This window comes from Pinus tabuliformis, chromosome 2_1 (genome assembly GCF_031772625.1).
Source record: "Pinus tabuliformis cultivar Carrire ecotype Pingquan chromosome 2_1, CPIR1, whole genome shotgun sequence".
In the NCBI taxonomy this organism is placed as follows: Eukaryota; Viridiplantae; Streptophyta; class Pinopsida; order Pinales; family Pinaceae; genus Pinus; species Pinus tabuliformis.
In genome coordinates this window covers 184316360-184334399 of record NC_142299.1, presented here as the reverse complement: position 1 = coordinate 184334399, position 18040 = coordinate 184316360, and positions in this window count along the sequence as shown.

Below are 18040 nucleotides of genomic sequence, written 5' to 3'. Positions count from 1 at the left end.
ATTTTCTTTTACAGAATGCATTCAATCATATCCATGGTGGGAATAGTTCTCACTGGCAAGGAGAACTATCCTGAATGATCCTGGATGATAAAACACATCCTCATCTTCAATGAGTTGTGGAAAGGAGTGTGTGTCGGAGAAGGAGACAATGACCCAGTACAGCCTACCTCAGACAAAGAGCTCGTCATTTGGGAAAACAAGAAGAGCAAAGCTTATGCATTAATCACAGCATCTGTAAATGAAGAGGTGAGTCGCCATATTTCGTCATATTCAACTGCCTTTGAAGCTTTACAAAAGCTGAAAGAACTCTATGACTCACATTCTGCACTTGAAGTTGTTCAACTCATGATTAAACTCTTCACTCTTGAACTGCAAAATAATGATCCTCTTACTCTTGCATCTGAAGTAAAGTCTATAATGCATGATATCAAATCTACTAAGGTTGAATTGAATATTCCTCTTATCGCTTTTGTCAAGGCATTTTATCCTACTTCAATTATCTTGAGTCATTGCAAGCAAATGGAAATCTCAAAGATATAACCTTTGACTCTCTTGTGAAAAAGTTCGCTGAAAGAGAGAAAGCTTTTGGAAAGAAGACAACCCCTGAATCTTCTTAAGAGACTGTGTGCCTTGCTCATAAATAAAAGCATCCTGCTTAAGACTCTACAAGAGGAAGAGGTGGACAAAGAGGAAGAGGAAGATATTTCAGAGGCAGGGGGGGCAGACATTCTCAAGGAGAAAAGGCATATTTGCACTGCATTTGCTGCAAAAGAAATGGATCACATGATGCCTCTACATGCAAGCTACCATGGGACAAAATTGAGTAGAAAAGAAACCAACAGAAAGGTAAAACTGATGATACAGACAAAGGTAAAGCACCTGAATCCGCTCACTATGTTGTGGCACAATGTAACATTGGAGTAAATGAAGATTTATTTAATGCTTCACTTGCTTCCTGGAAAAATGATTGGTTGCTTGATTCAGGAGAAACCTGTCACATGACTCATAGAAAAGATTTTTTTGAAGATTTCACTGACAATGTTGATGGAGCAATATACTTTGCAGATCAATCAAAAATCAAGCCAACAGGGCTTGGCACAATCAGGCTTAAACTGCCTGGTCTTCCAGACTTTCTTCTGCATCATGTTCTATATCTCCCACAGCTCAAGAAAAACTTGCTGTCCTTGGTCCACATCCACTAGAAAGGTCACTCCATTCATATGTTTGATGGCAAGCTTGAGGTAAGAAAAGCATCTGACCATTCACTTGTCATGAGGGGAATAGAAGAAGAAAGGCTTATCAAGCTGCAAGGAACCTCTGCTCATGCACAACATTTCTCATACAATTCTCATCATGAAGAAGGTACACTTCCATCAATTTTATCATGGCATGCTAGATTTGGACATTTGAACTATGACAGTCTCCGCTTGTTGAAGAAAAATGGTGTTGCTGGTTTGCCTACAATTCCTAGAAAACTTAAGCAATGTGATGCTTGCATTCTAGGAAAGCATAGCAAACAGTCTTTTCATGATTCACATTCAAGAGCACATAGGAAACTTGAACTCATTCATTCAAATTTATCTGGTCTAATGCCTATTCCTTCTGGAAATGGAAATAAACATATCATGACATGTATTGATGACTACACCAGAATGTGCTGGGTTTATTTATTGAAGAACAAATATGATGCTTTTCAAACATTCAAGAATTTTCATAAATGGATTGAAAATGATGCACAATCTAATATTGGGTCTATTCGCACTGATAATGGAAAAGAATACACATCAAATGAATTTGAAAACTATCTTCGCCAACATGGGATCAAACATCAAACAACTGTGCCTTATAATCCCCAACAGAATGGTGTAGCTGAAAGAATGAATAGAACAATCTTGAATATGGTACGATCCATGCTTTTCTTCAAAAATGTAAAGATAATGTTTTGGGCTGATGCTGTTCTATGTGCTGCATATATAAAGAATAGATGTCCATCTAATGCTATAAGAAACAAGACTCCTTATGAAATGTGGTATGGACATGTTCCTTCGGTAAAACATCTCAGGGTCTGTGGTTCCACCTGTTATGCTTTGATACCAAAGGTATATATAAACAAACTTGGTGCTAGAAGTCGTAAGTGTATCTTCCTGGGGTATTCAAACACCTCCAAAGCATACCGCCTCTATGATGAAGTAAATAAGAAGTTTGTTGTATCTAGAGATGTAATTTTCCTTGAATCATCCAAAACTGAAAATGTTGTTGAGCGGCAACTTGATCACTTGGATAGATTCACAAAAGCAAAATCATTTCAAGAATTTGATAATCAGATTCCACATCTTGAAGGGGGATTCCTATACTAGATCAACATGTGGAATCTTCTTCTGAAGAACACTCTCCCCCGCATGAAACTCCAACAACAGATGATGCTTTAAGTGATGTAATTGATAGAATTGGGAGACTCAATCTTGATTCAGTCCCAACTCAACCAATGGAGCAGCCTGGACCATCTCAGAAAGGTCCCCCAAAATGGCTGACAAAGACACTTGAAAGTGTTCATCCTGATGAAGTTGGAAAAACAAGAACCAGAAATTCAAACCGGAAAAATGGAGGTGATGTAGATGACTCTAATTCACCTCTTGATATGGATGTTTCTTATGATTGTGAATTGAACTTGTCTACAGATTTTGAACCAACTTCCTTCAAAGAAGCTGCTTCTCATGATGAATGGAAATAATCAATGCAAAAGGAGTATGATGCCCTCATAAAGAACGGGACTTGGAAGCTGATTGATCCTCCATTAGGAACCAAACCAATTGGCTGCAAGTGGGTCTAGAAGAACAAGTATAAAGTTGATGGCTCACTTGACAAGCACAAAGCTAGGCTTGTGGCAAAAGGTTTTGCACAGAAGGAAGGGGTCGATTATGAGGATACTTTTGCCCCCACAGCAAAATGGGCTACCATCTGGACACTCTTTGCACTAGCAGCTCAGAACGGTTGGAAAGTCCATCAAATGGATGTAAAAACTGCTTTCTTGAACGGAGATCGAAAAGAAAATGTTTTTATGTCCCAGCCTGAAGGATTTGCTGTGAAAGGACATGAACATAAAGTATGCAAACTTGTGAAGTCCTTGTATGGCCTCAAACAAGCACCGTGCGCCTGGTATGAAAAACTAACTGAGCATCTTCTGAAACTCAATTTCAATCATTTTGATCTTGATGATGCAACTTTATTTGTCAAGAAAGTTGGCAAAACAATTGTATATCTTGTGGTATATGTAGATGATCTTTTAATGACAGGGAACAATGAAAGTTACATTGCATTCATAAAGAAGGAATTGGGGAAAAGTTTTGAAATGACTGATTTGGGCTATGTTCATTACTATTTCGGCATTGAAGTAATCCAACATCCAAAATCCATATTTCTTTCTCAAAAGAAATACATTGGAGATTTGTTGAACAGGTTTGGCATGACAGAGTGCAATCCTCTTACTACTCCAATGTAACAAAACTTAAAGCTCACATCTATTGAAGGAAAGGAATTTGAGGATGCAACAAAGTATAGACAGCTTGTAGGAAGTCTCAACTACCTAACTACTACCAGACCAGACATTTCATTTGCTGTTGGAATCCTCTCCAGGTTTATGCAAAAGCCTTATGAGGGACATTGGTCTGCTGCAAAAAGAGTTCTAAAGTACTTGAAGGGAACTCAAGATTTTGGAATCAAGTACACACAGGTGGATGACTTCAGCTTGATCGGATACTCTGATTCAGACTTCGATGGAGACAAAGAAACTGGGGTATCTACTTCAGGATATGCTATGAGTCTTGGATCAGGAGCTGTCTCCTGGAGATCACGCAAACAATCAGTTCCAGCAGATCCCACGACAGAAGCGGAATATGTGGCAGCAGCTGAAGCAACAAAAGAAATTGTGTGGCTCAGGAAAATTCTTGAAGATTTGCAGGCAAAACAAGTACAATCAACTCCACTCATTATTGAAAATACCTCTGCAATAAAGTTGGACAAGAACCCAAAGTTCCATGATCGAACGAAGCACATCAATACTAAATATCATCTGATTCGACATCATGTTGAGGCCAAAACAATCCATCTCCGTCATTGTTCCACAAATGAGAAAATTGCAGACATCTTCACCAAAGCACTTGGAAGGGAAAAGCTTGAACGATTCAGAATGATGCTTGGATTCACGAACATCCCTTCAGATTAAGGGGGGGAATGTTGACACCTAATCCTTGTGATTGGGTGAATTATTATAAATAAATAAATGAGAAATGTGAACAGTCATTGAGAGATGAACTGAATAGTCTCTCCCTCAAGTATATAACAGACCTACCTGATTGAATGAAATATATGAATCAGATTTTGCCTAATGGAGTTACTGCCTGGCCTGACAGAGAGGATAAGCGGATAAGCTTACAAAATTCAGGATAAGATTTATGTTTTCACTAATACAATGTTTTCAGGCCAAAAAAATAGTTCTATCGTTTTCCACCTACCTATAGAACTAATATAGATCTATTTTGCCACCTATATGACACGTATACCTATTTTATCTGACACTTGTTCTCATTTCCTCCTTCAACCTGCCATTTGTTCTCACCATTTATTCTCATCGCCTTCTCCCTGCAACTATTTTAGAGCTTCAATCCCACGAAAATGGTCTCCCTCTCAATGATTTTAGAGCTTCACTTGCACGAAAATTTTGCACAATCAGTATATGGGCTTGCATGAAAATTTGCAACAATCAGTATATCAAATTTACCAGAGGTAGTTTTCGTATTTAAGTAAATTGAATTGTGTTGTTTGTGTGGTCTATAACTTAGGCTTATAAACCCTCAATAGGCAATCTGTAGCAAGTAGGGAATCAAATGTTTTCCATATTCATAACATTTGTAGAAACCATTTATCTGGAACCTATATATGAGGTGTAGTAAGAATTAAGGTGTTTTAAATTGTATATTTATTTATCAGGTTAGTGGTTAATCCTTTAACGGAAAAGATACTTGGCTTGGATTGTTGCATTGAAAACTATTCAAAGATACATCAGAATAGTCCAGTATGCAAACAATATGCTAATACTCATATCTTCCATACAAATGGAGTAACTAAATGTATTATCTTGATCTTTCTACACAAGTCCTGTACTTAGTTTTTCATACAGAAGTCCAGTACATGTAGAATTAATAACCCAAAGGATTTCAAGATTGATTTATATATCGTCACACTTATTTTTTTTTCAAGAATTCTGTGGTAAGAAAACTATGTGAAGGGGAACTTGAATTTTCTCAATCAATATTTTATTCGAATAGTTTTATTTTCACCATACTTCTGGCAATGTTCGATACAAATATCCAACATGAGTAGTTGGGTGGACAGTTTATATTGAACCAGTTGACCTCTCTAGCATGGTCATCATCGACAGTTTATTCATTTGCTTGATCTTTTATGTTTTCAGCACTGCCCACAGTGTACATAGTTCTTCATTTGCTTGATTTTTTCTGTTTTTGACAGTGCTGAATTCTCAAACCTTATCTCCAAACAGTTGGCATGAACTTCATTATCTTTCTCAGGAGGTATACTTTCCTTATCTAAGGTTCCCCTTTCTTAAGCATCTATGGTTCCAGGTCCTTTCCTAAGGATGCATATCAGGTTCAGGGCTCAGGTTCGACGGCCTTTACTCACATGCTGCATAATGCTGCATACAAAACTGCGAGGAAAGCACTATCTCGTAGGTGCGGGTTGTTTAGCAGACCAGCGCAGCTAAACCTCTTAAGTGGTAGGTATCGGATCGATTCTCGCTGCCACAAGATCTAAAGGTCGTGGAGGAATAACAGGAGAGACACGCCTAGACGACTCAGCCCTAACCCCGATGAGAGAGAGAGATCTTGAAAGGTAACCGACCTCTATCAGAACTCGACTCGACCCTGACGATGAAAATGTAGTATTTTGAGTTATTAAGAAGGTTATTAAGACTGACGTTTGTTAAATCACCTTCCATAAATAACAATATGACTTCCCACATACCAAAACTGACATCAAATCACATACACGACAATTTTATGACCTCGATTCCTTATCCCGCTTATGCCAAATTGCTATTTTATGCCATAACCAACTGTACAAAGAAAACTAGAAGGAAAAAACAAACCAATTTCAAATTCCTATACTTGAAGGAAGAGGGAGCTTAGATTGAACAGTGGGGCAGGCCATTGGTATGCTGCTCGACCTTTGCCGTCCTCAATTGATTTCTCTCGTGAGTTAATACATTCATAGTGTTCCAGTTGTCGTGGAGTACAATAGCAATAATTTTTCTCTGATTTCTGCAAGAACCTTCATAGCTTTGTAAGGCTGATACATTTTAAGTGACTCGACCACCATTGTATTTGCACAACCCAACAATGTTCATTCCCTTTAAGAATCCAACAACTTCATTCCCTTCTCTCTTTGATTCAGGCCGCCAATCACAGTCTGCATCTTGCTTTATTTTTGTACATAATCATTGCAATGGAAACTAAAATTCAGTCATAAAATTCACTCATGGTAAGAAACCCCGAAAGCATTTTTAAGAAACCATGAAAACATTTTTATTTTTATTGTTTCTGGTTTTCTGCATGCAATTTTGAGCATGTGCTTACAAATGTCATTTCTCTTCAAGGTTCTGGTAAAAACGTGGCCATGCGGGCACTTGAATATGGACGTTGGGAAGCTGAAAACAGGTTCTGATAGAAACGTGGCCATGCGGGCACTTGAATATGGACGTTGGGAAGCTGAAGACATTTAAATGGACATGTGGCTATAAAACAATCCACTGGTTCCAAGTATTATAATGCGGGCCATGAAACTTTATGTTCCAAGTATAACTTTATGCCAAGTGTAATAATGCGAAGCAATGAAACTTTATGCCAAGTATATACCCGTGGGTTACATTTGATTAGCTCACTCGTTGGATCAATCCATGCTACAGTGCTTGGGCAGGATACTGCCCGAGTTTTTTTCTAGTTCAATCCATTTTATTACTAACCGCCTAGGTTAATTATTAACCATTACTGTGCTCTTTCTTTTACGGGTTAACCCTTGGATAATATGATGTAAAAGTAATTTCACTGATGCTAGGCAATAACATAGTATTTACTTACTTTAGTTGGTACTAATAGCTCGTGTGTGATGTAATGACTAAGGCAGTAGATATACAAGTAGAATATGTTGATAGGCTTTTTAGGGCTCCTATACCATGCCTATGCAGCAACTACCACCCACCCATCTTACGCGGTGCATTCAAGTCTATTTCGGATCTCCGTATTGAATCCTATTACCAATGCGGAGAGATTCCTTAAACAGATGTGAGCAGATTAATTAGATCACCTATGAGCCTGGTCTCAATGTGTTTTTTCCGTTCCCTATACCTGAATGCTCAATCATATCCGGGATTGGTCGTGACCTAGTACTGGGAGGGTGAGCGGTGCCAATCATACAAGAAACACTTATTACTATAGTGACTGAGCCATAAAGTACCCATAGAATCTGTTATCACTCAGGTTGTCCCTTGGCTCCTTAAGGGATACGACCGAGGTAACCACAAACCAATCTTTGGGCTGCAGGTCCTAGCCTACCTGCAGTCGGAGAGGGCTATATCTTTATGATTTAACTTTGTTTTGGGTTGATTTTAGGCTAGTTATGGTGTACAAAGGTTTTGTTTTGATTTTGGTGGGAAGGAGATGTTTTCAAGCAGAGTTGGGATGCATAGTGTGAGAAGTTCAAACCATTGGGCATGGAGTCATGGATTAGGGCTTGTTGTTGCGTTTTCTTGGTCACAAGAGGAATATAGAGCAGGATAGCTACACATAGAACAATATCAGGCTGGAATAAAGATGGAATGAAGGTCAGAGATGAAAGGAAACTAAGAATATTTCATTAGCTAACAGAGAGGGAAGGTGGATGAAAGTTTTTCTAGGAGTAGTAAAGAATTCCTAAAAAACAGTCATATGTGAAAGAAACATGGTAAACATGATCATTTAAGTATGCATATTCATAACCATTTCTGAGGAAAACATATAGAAATAACAAGAACTGAGCATAGGGTGCAGTCAAGCAAAACCTAAGCTATTCTTTTTTCTTTCTATTTAGATGGTAACACAATTGTGCATAAACATATGAAAACTGTAAACAGAGATAGAAAAACTTATTGAGCCATGTAGTAGCACAGGAATTCCACAGTCACTCTTTAACCATTAATAAAACAATATTCAGTTTTTCATCCAAAGCATTCCACCAGTCTTTGATTACAGAGCTTCTCAAAAATACAGCGCAAGTCTAGCATGAGGAATATCAACCAACCAACCCTTTAAACAATGAATTAGGGTGGTTTATATAGGGAAAATATCTAAAAATATCTATTACAGCAGACCTTAAATAGGTCTGAGGGAAATGAGTTCTTTAACCTAATTTTGTCCTGAAATTAATGCAAGAAAATATCTTTGAGCTGCGCTGGAGGCAGCTATATCAAAATGAGTTAATATGGTGTCCTTTTGGCTCTGTTCTGTTCATTTAGCGATAATTGTGCTTTGGGATTTGATCCCCTGCTCTCGAGTGGTTTTGATGTGCATTAACTGTGATCTGAGAGCCTTAAATGGCTTCACCATCTTCTTTGACTTTGCTTTGGGGGCCTTTAATGTTCACCTGCTTTGGTATTGCCAATCTGATACGCTTTGCCGCTTCATTGATACTCTTTAATTTAATCTGGGCTTCGTCTTTCCTCTGATACTCTTGAAATTGTCAAATCGCCCCTTTTCTGAACCTACATGAAGAAATCCTGTCAAATTGCGAATTTTCGGGCCTGCTGGTAGCCGAGCAATAGGCAGCCTTCCATTTTGACCATTTTTTCTTAGCGATGCATGCCAGTTTTTCGTTCTGGGCATCCTTCGTTGCAATTTCGACCTTCGCGCCTTTTTCGGTGATGACGTCAGCGGTGGGTCCCCATACGGTGGTGACGTGGCAGGGTGACATCAGCAGGGTGACGTGGCAGTATGGCAGGGTGACAACGTGGCACAGGATGCAGTGGCGGGTTGATGTGAGGGTGACGTAGTGTTGACGTGGTGATGACGTCCCGGGCGGAGAGACAGAAGGCAGTTTGTGGTTTCATCGGACCGCCTTCTGTACGAGAGCGGTAATTATCAGAGGGGCTCCGATGCAATGAAAGGTGGACACCTGTCTTCTGCATGACGACAAAACTGCCAGGCTATCAGAGGATAACCGTCGATCGTCAGGGCGGATTCGAAATCGCCGAGAGCCGTTGGATCTGGGCGAGTGGATCAGAGGGCTGACGAAGTGCGGAGCTGGTGGCAAGTTTATGTGCGGGGGCCCACCCGAATATTAAATTAATATTTATGTGCGGGGGGGGTGGGGGGGGGGGGGTCAAAACTTTGGGAAATACGGGTTTTTGAGGCTTCGGAAGGGGTCTGATAACCTAAAAGGGATTTCACGCTTTGGAGGAGTTCAAAGGCACTTGAGAAGGGTTTATGGCAAAAAAGGGGTTTATGCCTTGGGAAAGGTAAAACACGGCCAAAGATGGATTTTATACATTTGGACGGGAATTTTATGCATAGGAATGAGTCCTAATGCATTTTTTTTTAGAATATGGTTTGAGAGGCAACCTGAGGGTTCTGGCTAAGTTTCAGGCAAACTTAGCGATTCCCAAGCATATTCAAGGTTATCTTTCAACCAAAGGGAGGGGATATGTACATAGGGGAGCTATTTAGTGCTTTTTAGTAAGGAGAAGGGAAAATAGATAGGGATTTACATAATAATGTTAGAAGTTAATATGAATTTGTGAGGTGAAGTGTAGGGGAGAGGCTAAGTTTGTGAACTGAAACTTTAAACATAGGAAGTGAATGGACTGTGGAGAAATGATTTTTTACACAAGAAATGTGGCTTCTTTTCACTGAAGAAAGTCAAAGCTTGTCTTAGTATTTTACAAAAGATGAAGTGGTAACAGGACTGGTTGGGCAGATCTCAAGGTCCTCAAGGGGATGTTAGTGAGTGATTTGGGGAATAAGAAGAAGGGGGAGTTAGACATGCCTCGCTTGAGTTCCTCCAAATGAAAAAGTGCCTCATAACTGTGATCTGAATAGATATAACACTTGAAAACATGAAATGGATCACATAGCTTGATTCTGCAACCACAAACTACTTACCCAGCCTACTTGCCTAGCATTTTTTCTTCTTTTTGCATGGGTGCACTTAGACTTGCAGACCCTGATTATCTTCTTTTCTTTTGATTGCCCTTCTATCTAAATGTACCCTTATATCTTCCGATGGCCCAGATTAAGCAGTTGGGCTCCTTCATTTCTCTACCTAGCTACTTATCTGCCAAGTTTAAGCTGTTTGGATAGATATTCAATCTCTATCTTCTAAAACAAGTAATTTAAACCTAGGGAAGCCAAGATTAAGCTGTTTGGCTTTCCCTTATCTGTAAAAATCTTCAAAAATGGTATGATTCTTCAAAATGGAACTTCTTGGAAATATGGAACCTTGCAGCATGAAAAGATGACATATTAGGCATGTAAAACAGTCAATCATAAAATATGAAACCTATTGCAATAGGAGGCTAACAGTGGCTCCACTTGGGGATGGCTTTTCAGGATGAAAAGCCAAGAACAATAGGTCAGAATGCCTTGATCTTCACTTGTTGCAATGAACTGAAAATTTCCTTCTTGTCAATGCCTTTGACTGAATTCTCATAAGCTGATATGCAATATTCTTTTGAGCTGAATTGCAAAAAAATTCCAGCTCCGCTTCTTGCCCTTTGGGTGCTTGTAATCATATTGAAATCCGCTTGAGAACTTCTTTGTAATTATTTCAAAAACAACGATCTGAAATAGAACTTTCTCTGATCTTTCCTTCAAAATTTGCTGCTTTGTTCCCTCTTATTAGCCTGTTATAAGAAAAAGTGTTGAAAATACTAATATTAATGTACAGATAGTATACAGAACTGTGTTGCCTTCACCAAATGGGATCATGATAGTGCTTTAGCATTCGGCCATTGACAGGGCCTTCTTCAGCTGTGATGCCATCCAAATTCTTCAGAAAATATGTGTTGTTATTTTGAACAGCAGAAATAATAAAGGGGCCTTTCCACAGGAAATCAAACTTGCCATGCTTTCCTTTGTCCTCTCTTCTTGAATCCCATCTTAAGACTTTGTTGCCTATGTAGAAATCTTCAGCCTTGGTTATTTTGTCAAACATTTTCTTGAGCTTCTCTTGTAAAATCCGAGCTTTGTCGTACACTTGCTCTCTTGTTTGCTGAAAATGGATGGTTTGGTTTATTCTTCTTTGGATATCATTTGGCTCTGCCTGCATTTCTTGCAGCAATTTGATAACAGGGAATCCCAAAGAAGAGGGGAACTTGGCCTCCATGCCATAGACTAACTCATATGGGCTCATCCCTATGGACCTCTTGATTGACAATCTGTCTGCCCATAGGGCATTTACAAGCCTTTTGTGCCAGTTCTTCTTGTTCTCCTGCAAGACTTTCTTAATGATGTTAATCAGACTCTTGTTGGATGATTCAACCAAGCCATTCCCTTGAGGGTAATAGGCTGTGGAGTGGCATAAGGTAATGTGGAATTTGTGGCAAAAATGATCATTTTCTTGGATTTGAAGGCATCAACGTTATCTGTAATGGTCTTCTTAGGACAACCAAATCTGGACAAAATATTGGTTTCAAGGAATTGGATGATGGTGGAGTCATTGACTTGCCTACATGGGATGGCTTCAATCCACTTGGTAAAGTAATCTGTGGCTGTTAGAATCCACTTATGCTGGCCAGAAGAGGATGGATGGATTTCTCCAATGAAGTCAAGACCCCATTGTTGAAAAGGCCTCTCGGTTGAAATAGGCTTAAGGGGCAAGGGGAGAAGCTTTCTTTTGCCTTCAAAGATTTGGCATTTGTGGCATGAAACAACAAACTTTCTTACATCAGCAAACAAAGAGGGCCAATAGAAACCAGCCCTTAGTATTTTATCAGCAGTGGACTTCCAATATAAGTGCCCTCCACAGTCTCCTGCATGGAATTCTTTCATGACACTGTCAGTTTCATTCATAGTTAGACAATTCAACAATATTCCTTCATGATTTTTCCAAAACAGGGCACTATCTAAGACACAAAACTTTGATGCTTTCATCTTTAAAAATCTCTTTTTGGTTCTGGACAACCCTGGAGGAGCACACAGGTTTAACAATATAAAACATATATCAGCATACCATGGGGATTGCAAAAAAGCTTCACTGATCTGTGGAGTCGCCAGCTCTTGTTCATTGTCCAGTTGATTAATGTCTAAGGCTTGAAAATTGGTTTCGGACATCAGTTTGGCTAAAACTCGTCCCTTTATCAGCTTGGTGGGTTTTATCTCAATGTCGTACTCAAGGATATTGGCAATCCATTTGCCTCTTTTGCCTTCTATGCCTTCTTGAGTTAATATGTCTTTTACAACAGCATTTGGTACATAAGCAATCACATGTGAATATAAAATGTAAATTCTAAAATCTTTGATTGCTTTCACAAGGGCATATGCTTGCTTCTCCATGATTTGGTACTTCAAGGGTGAATCTCTAAGGGCTTGGCTAAAAAATGCAATTGGCTTTTCATTTCCCTGATCATCTTTCTACAAAGGGACAACAGCAATGGTGTGTTCAGATGCAAATGAAAAAATGATGAAATCTTTATCAAATTGAGGAATTGTGAGGACTGGGGCTTGGGTTAAGGCAGATTTTATGCCCTCAAAGGCTTGCTTGCCCTCTAAAGTCCATTTTACCTTGGAATCCTTCTTTATCATTTTATTTAGCATTCGTATCAGCTCGACCAAGTTTGGGATAAATCTCCTTAGGAAATTGACCTTTCCTAGGAATGCTTGCAATTCTTTGATGTTTCTCGGATAAGGGATTTGCAAGATGGCTTGAATTCTTTCAGGATCAATTCTAATCCCATCTTTTGAAATGATATGGCCTAGTAATTTGCCTTCTTCTAGGCCGAAGAGAGACTTCTTGGGGTTCAAGGAAATGCCATATTTCCTAAAGGTTAGGAACACTTGTCTCAAATGTTTTAGGTGCTCTTGATCAGATTTTGAGAAAGGAGTAAGGTCATCAAGGTAAACCATTAGGAAGTCATGGATTTCCTTGGCAAATGCAATGTACATGACCCTTTGAAAGGTAGCACATGCATTCTTTAGTCCGAAAGGCATCTTCACATACTTAAATGTTCCCCACGGTGTTGTAAAGGCTATCTTGTCTTGGTCATCCGGGTGAACAAGTATTTGATTAAAACCTGAAAATCCGTCTAGCAAAGAAATTCTTGATGACCCCACTACTCTTTGTAGAATGTGGTCCATTTTTGGCAGAGGGTCAGATTTCTTAAGTCCACACATAGTCTTATCTCCCCTATTTTCTTCCTTGTGGGAACAAGATTGGATACCCATTCTGAAAATCTAATGAGTGCTATGATACCAGCCTCAAACGTTCTTTTCACTTCTTTCTCAATCAAAGGGAGGAGCACAGGATTGATTCTCCTTAGTTTTTGTTTGAAGGGCTTTTGATTTGGTTTTAAGGGAATGGTATGTTGAATAACAGAGGTGTCATAGGACTTAAGGTCCTCATAACTCCAGGCAAATACATCTTGAAACTCTTTAAATAAATCAACATATTTTGGTTTTTTATCGGGAGGCAAAGACTTGGACAGTTTAATCATTTTGGGCTTTTTTGCTGTCCCAATATTACAGTCTTCCACAGCAGCGTTTAAGGGCTGCATCTTTTGCTTTTTGGGGACATAGTTTGAATCAAATATGTCTTCTAATGGAGTGAGGCCAGCAGGTAGAAAATTGTCTTTTAAATCAATCACTTCGGCCTCTACTTCAGCTATTTCTTCTGAATGCATTTGCTTCAGCTCTTGCATGTTTTTCTCCTCAAAAATGGTTGGGTGCAGCATTTGATTTGCTGCTTCAGCTGTTATAGTTTGCTCATTTTGGCTCATTTGCTGTTGTGGGTCATTCATGGCATCTTCATCAATGTTTAAGCTTGAGAATTATTGCTGTAAGGTAAGAAAATTGTTGATTTGAGCATCATCCTCAAATACTTTCCAATCTTTGATATTGTTAGGGACAACAGGCCTGTGCTTTATCTCAGCAGTAAAGTGGTAATTGGGCCCAAAGGGCAGCCTGCAACTGCTAGAAAAAGTAGCTAGACTATGAGCATGCATGTTATGGTTTCTAGAAATCTTAGCAAGCTTGGATTTGGTGAAGGAATTGAGTATTTCTGTGGCAGCAGACCTATAAGCTCTTAGCCTATTGTCATTAGTAAAAAAGTTACCTTTCATCTATTGAATGATCAAAACGTAGTCACCTAGAATGGACACTTTTGCAGCTCCTAGAGCTTTGAGCATTTTAAGGCCTAAAAAGAGAGCTTCATACTCTGCCATGTTGTTGGTGCATTTGAAGTTTAGTCTGTAAGCATGACCCTCTGCATGGCTATTATGTGTATTGTGAATCCATATTCCTGCCCCTGCTCCTAGCTTATTAACAGAACCATCAAACTCTAAATACCATGTGATTTCTTGCTTGTGGTTAGTATTAAGAGTTTCAATCATTTTAGGATTGGGTGGACCTTGGTTTTGTGCTTCATGTGGTTCTTCTTGTATGCTGGTTGCACTAATTGTTTTAGCAGTTTCATGGGTATGGGCAACCGACTCTTGATTGATGCATGTTTCTTGTTCTAAAGGCAAAGGCTTCTCATCAGTGGGAGGGCAACTATCATCATTGAATAATATAAAGGAATCCATATCAGAATGGATGGAGTAAATGGGAAAGTTTTGGGGTTTTTCCTCACTACTTACCACATACTTCATCAGTGTTTCTCTATACAGTCTCTTTGGTTGCCCAAAGACTTAAATAGTGGCATAGGAGAGGTCTAGTTGGAGAGATCCTTGGAGTTTTGCTCCCCAAGATCTTGATAAGAGCATACCATACTTTGGTGGAATGTCAGCAACCACCACGTCCATTAGGATCGTTTTATTGGGAAATTGGACTAAAGACACACAAAGGTATTTGATTAAGCCTAAACACTCGACCTGACTAGAATCGAATGAGAATAAGTCTTTGTAGGGTCTAGTGACATCAAGGTTTAGCTTCTCCATCACAGCTTTGGGCATTAAATTGTGTGAAGCACCTGAATCAAACATAGCATTGTGCAACACTTTATCATGAATGTGAAAACTAACATAAAAGGGTAGAACAACTCCATATCCTGATTTACCATTGACCTCAGGACCAAAATGTAATTCAGGTTGATTATCTAAGACATTAACATCATCCCTGTTCTCTGGTATTTACAGTGATCTTTTGATTTGGTGTCTGTACACATCCTGTTTGGCAAGCTCAGAGAGAGGAATAGATATCTTTAATTTACCAATTTCTGCTTCTAAATCAAAAGGGTTTTCTGACTATGTTTTAGTATTGTGACTAGTAGATTTTCCATTTTCAATTGTATCTTCAGTGATCTTCTCTTGGTTATCAGTGATTTCTTGAGATTGTTCTGTTTTGGGAAGGCTTTGAGGAGTGCTATTTACATTGTCTTTTAAGGGAAAGGAGACAAAAGGCTGGTTATTAGAGGGCTGCATGTCAAATACATCCTCTATGGTCACTTCTTTTAATTTTGGGTCTGTTTTGTCAACAGGTTCTGTGATAACGGTCTTGTCCTTTACTTTCGTAGCTAGCTTGGCATCCTTTGGCTTGATGGGATTAGACACATCAATGGTTCTTGTTCTCAATTTTTATTGTTTATGGACTTCGTAGACAGCCGAATCATAGCCTTGTTTGAAGTCAAATGACTCTCCAGACTTGGTCTGAAATTGATTTATATCATGGTTATCTTGGTCTTGTTGGGTTAGAAATACTTGTTGTTCACTTTTCAAACCCATCAATTTTATGTGAGTGTCCTCTATCTTCTCATTAGATGTGGATGCTTCAACATAGTTTTCACGAAAAAGAGGTCTTATATCATGGTCAGGACTTGCCCTTCCAACGTTTGGGTTCTAATTTTTTCTAAAGTTTGGATTTCTAATAGGATTGTTTTGTTGTCCTTCCCATGTGGCTTTTCTTTCAATAGTTCCCATTCTATTTTCAAAGGTGTCCATACCTTTGATGATTGTGTCCAATTTTTGCTCAAAGGTTGAAGGTTCATCTTTGAAAGTGGTTCTTCTCTCAGCTCTTGCTCTATTTCGCTTGGCAATCATATTTGCCTCCACACTAACAGCTACATTCTGCATGTTTGCTAAGGTTTGAGGGGCCCTTTCTCTTAACTGATAAGCCATGTCTAAATCAAATCCATCAGGGAATTTGTATAAAGCAAGATCAGGTGGAGGTCTAAGGTTTTGTGGAATAGCGTTATAAACATTGTTAAACCTGGCACAATAGTCTAAGACAGCTTCTTGAGGGCCTCTTTTGATAGTGTCATACTCGGATAATATGTGCAGAGGGTCCTTCTTATTTTCCCATCTGTTAAGAAATGCTTGGTAAAGGGCCTCTGGGTCAGCTATGGAATTTGCAGCAAGTGCTCTAAACCAATGCCTTACATCTCCTGTTAAACTTTTGACAAAAATCTTCATTCTTACACTATCATCATCTATTTCATAACTCTCAAAAAAGTCCTGCATTTTCTTGGTATGTTGCAGGGCTATGCCAGAACCAGTAGCATAAAAGTATGTGATTTTAGTTTGATAGTCCTGAGGCATAGCCCCTGGATTTGCAGGTAACTATAAAGGTGCATATATGTTAGCCATATTTACAGGGATAAATGGAACGACTGGAACAACTGGGAGAGCTGTAATAACAGTGGTGGTAGTGGTAGTATGCGCAGTGAATGAAGGTGTGGAAAAGGTGCTTGGAGAGGTGGATGATGAACAAGGGGAAGTAGGGGTTGAATGAAACAACACTTTAACAAGGGTTGGAAAACAGCTTGGCTGAACTGTTTCATGACTAGAATCAGCTACCTCTTCCTGTTTTTGTTTGCTAAGGTTTCTAGAGATTAAATTGGGATTTTCAAAAATAGCTGGTGGATTTGGGTTAGGATTTGACCTAGTATTGTGTGTTTTCTTCTTGTGAACCAGCTTCTAACTTGTTTTCTGGAATTTTCTGAATAAGGTCCCCAGTGGAGTCGCCAATGATGTTATCACTCAGGTTGTCCCTTGGCTCCTTAAGGGATACAGTCGAGGTAACCACAAACCAATCTTTGGGCTGCAGGTCCTAGCCTACTTGCAGTCAGAGAGGGCTCTCTCTTTATGATTTAACTTTGTTTTGGGTTGATTTTAGGCTAGTTATGGTGTATAAAGGTTTTTTTTTTTTATTTTGGTGGGAAGGAGATGTTTTCAAGCAGAGTTGGTATGCATAGTGTGAGAAGTTCAAACCATTGGGCATGGAGTCATGGATTAGGGCTTGCTGTTGCATTTTCTTGGTCACAAGAGGAATATAGAGCAGGATAGCTACACATAGAACAATATCAGGCTGGAATAAAGATGGAATGAAGGTCAGAGATGAAAGGCAACTAAGAATCTTTCATTAGCTAACAGAGAGGGAAGGTGGATGAAAGTTTGTCTAGGAGCAGTAAAGAATTCCTAAAAAACAGTCATATGTGAAAGAAACAGGGTAAACATGATCATTTAAGTATGCATATTCATAACCATTTCTGAGGAAAACATATAGAAATAACAAGAACTGAGCATAGGGTGCAGTCAAGCAAAACCTAAGCTATTATTTTTTCTTGCTATTTAGATGGTAACACAATTGTGCATAAACATATGAAAACTGTAAACAGAGATAGAAAAACTTATTGAGCCATGTAGTAGCACAGGAATTCCACAGTCACTCTTTAACCATTAGTAACACAACATTTAGTTCTTCATCCAAAGCATTCCAGCAGTCTTTGATTACAGAGCTTCTCAAAAATACAACGCAAGTCCAGCATGAGGAATATCAACCAACCAACC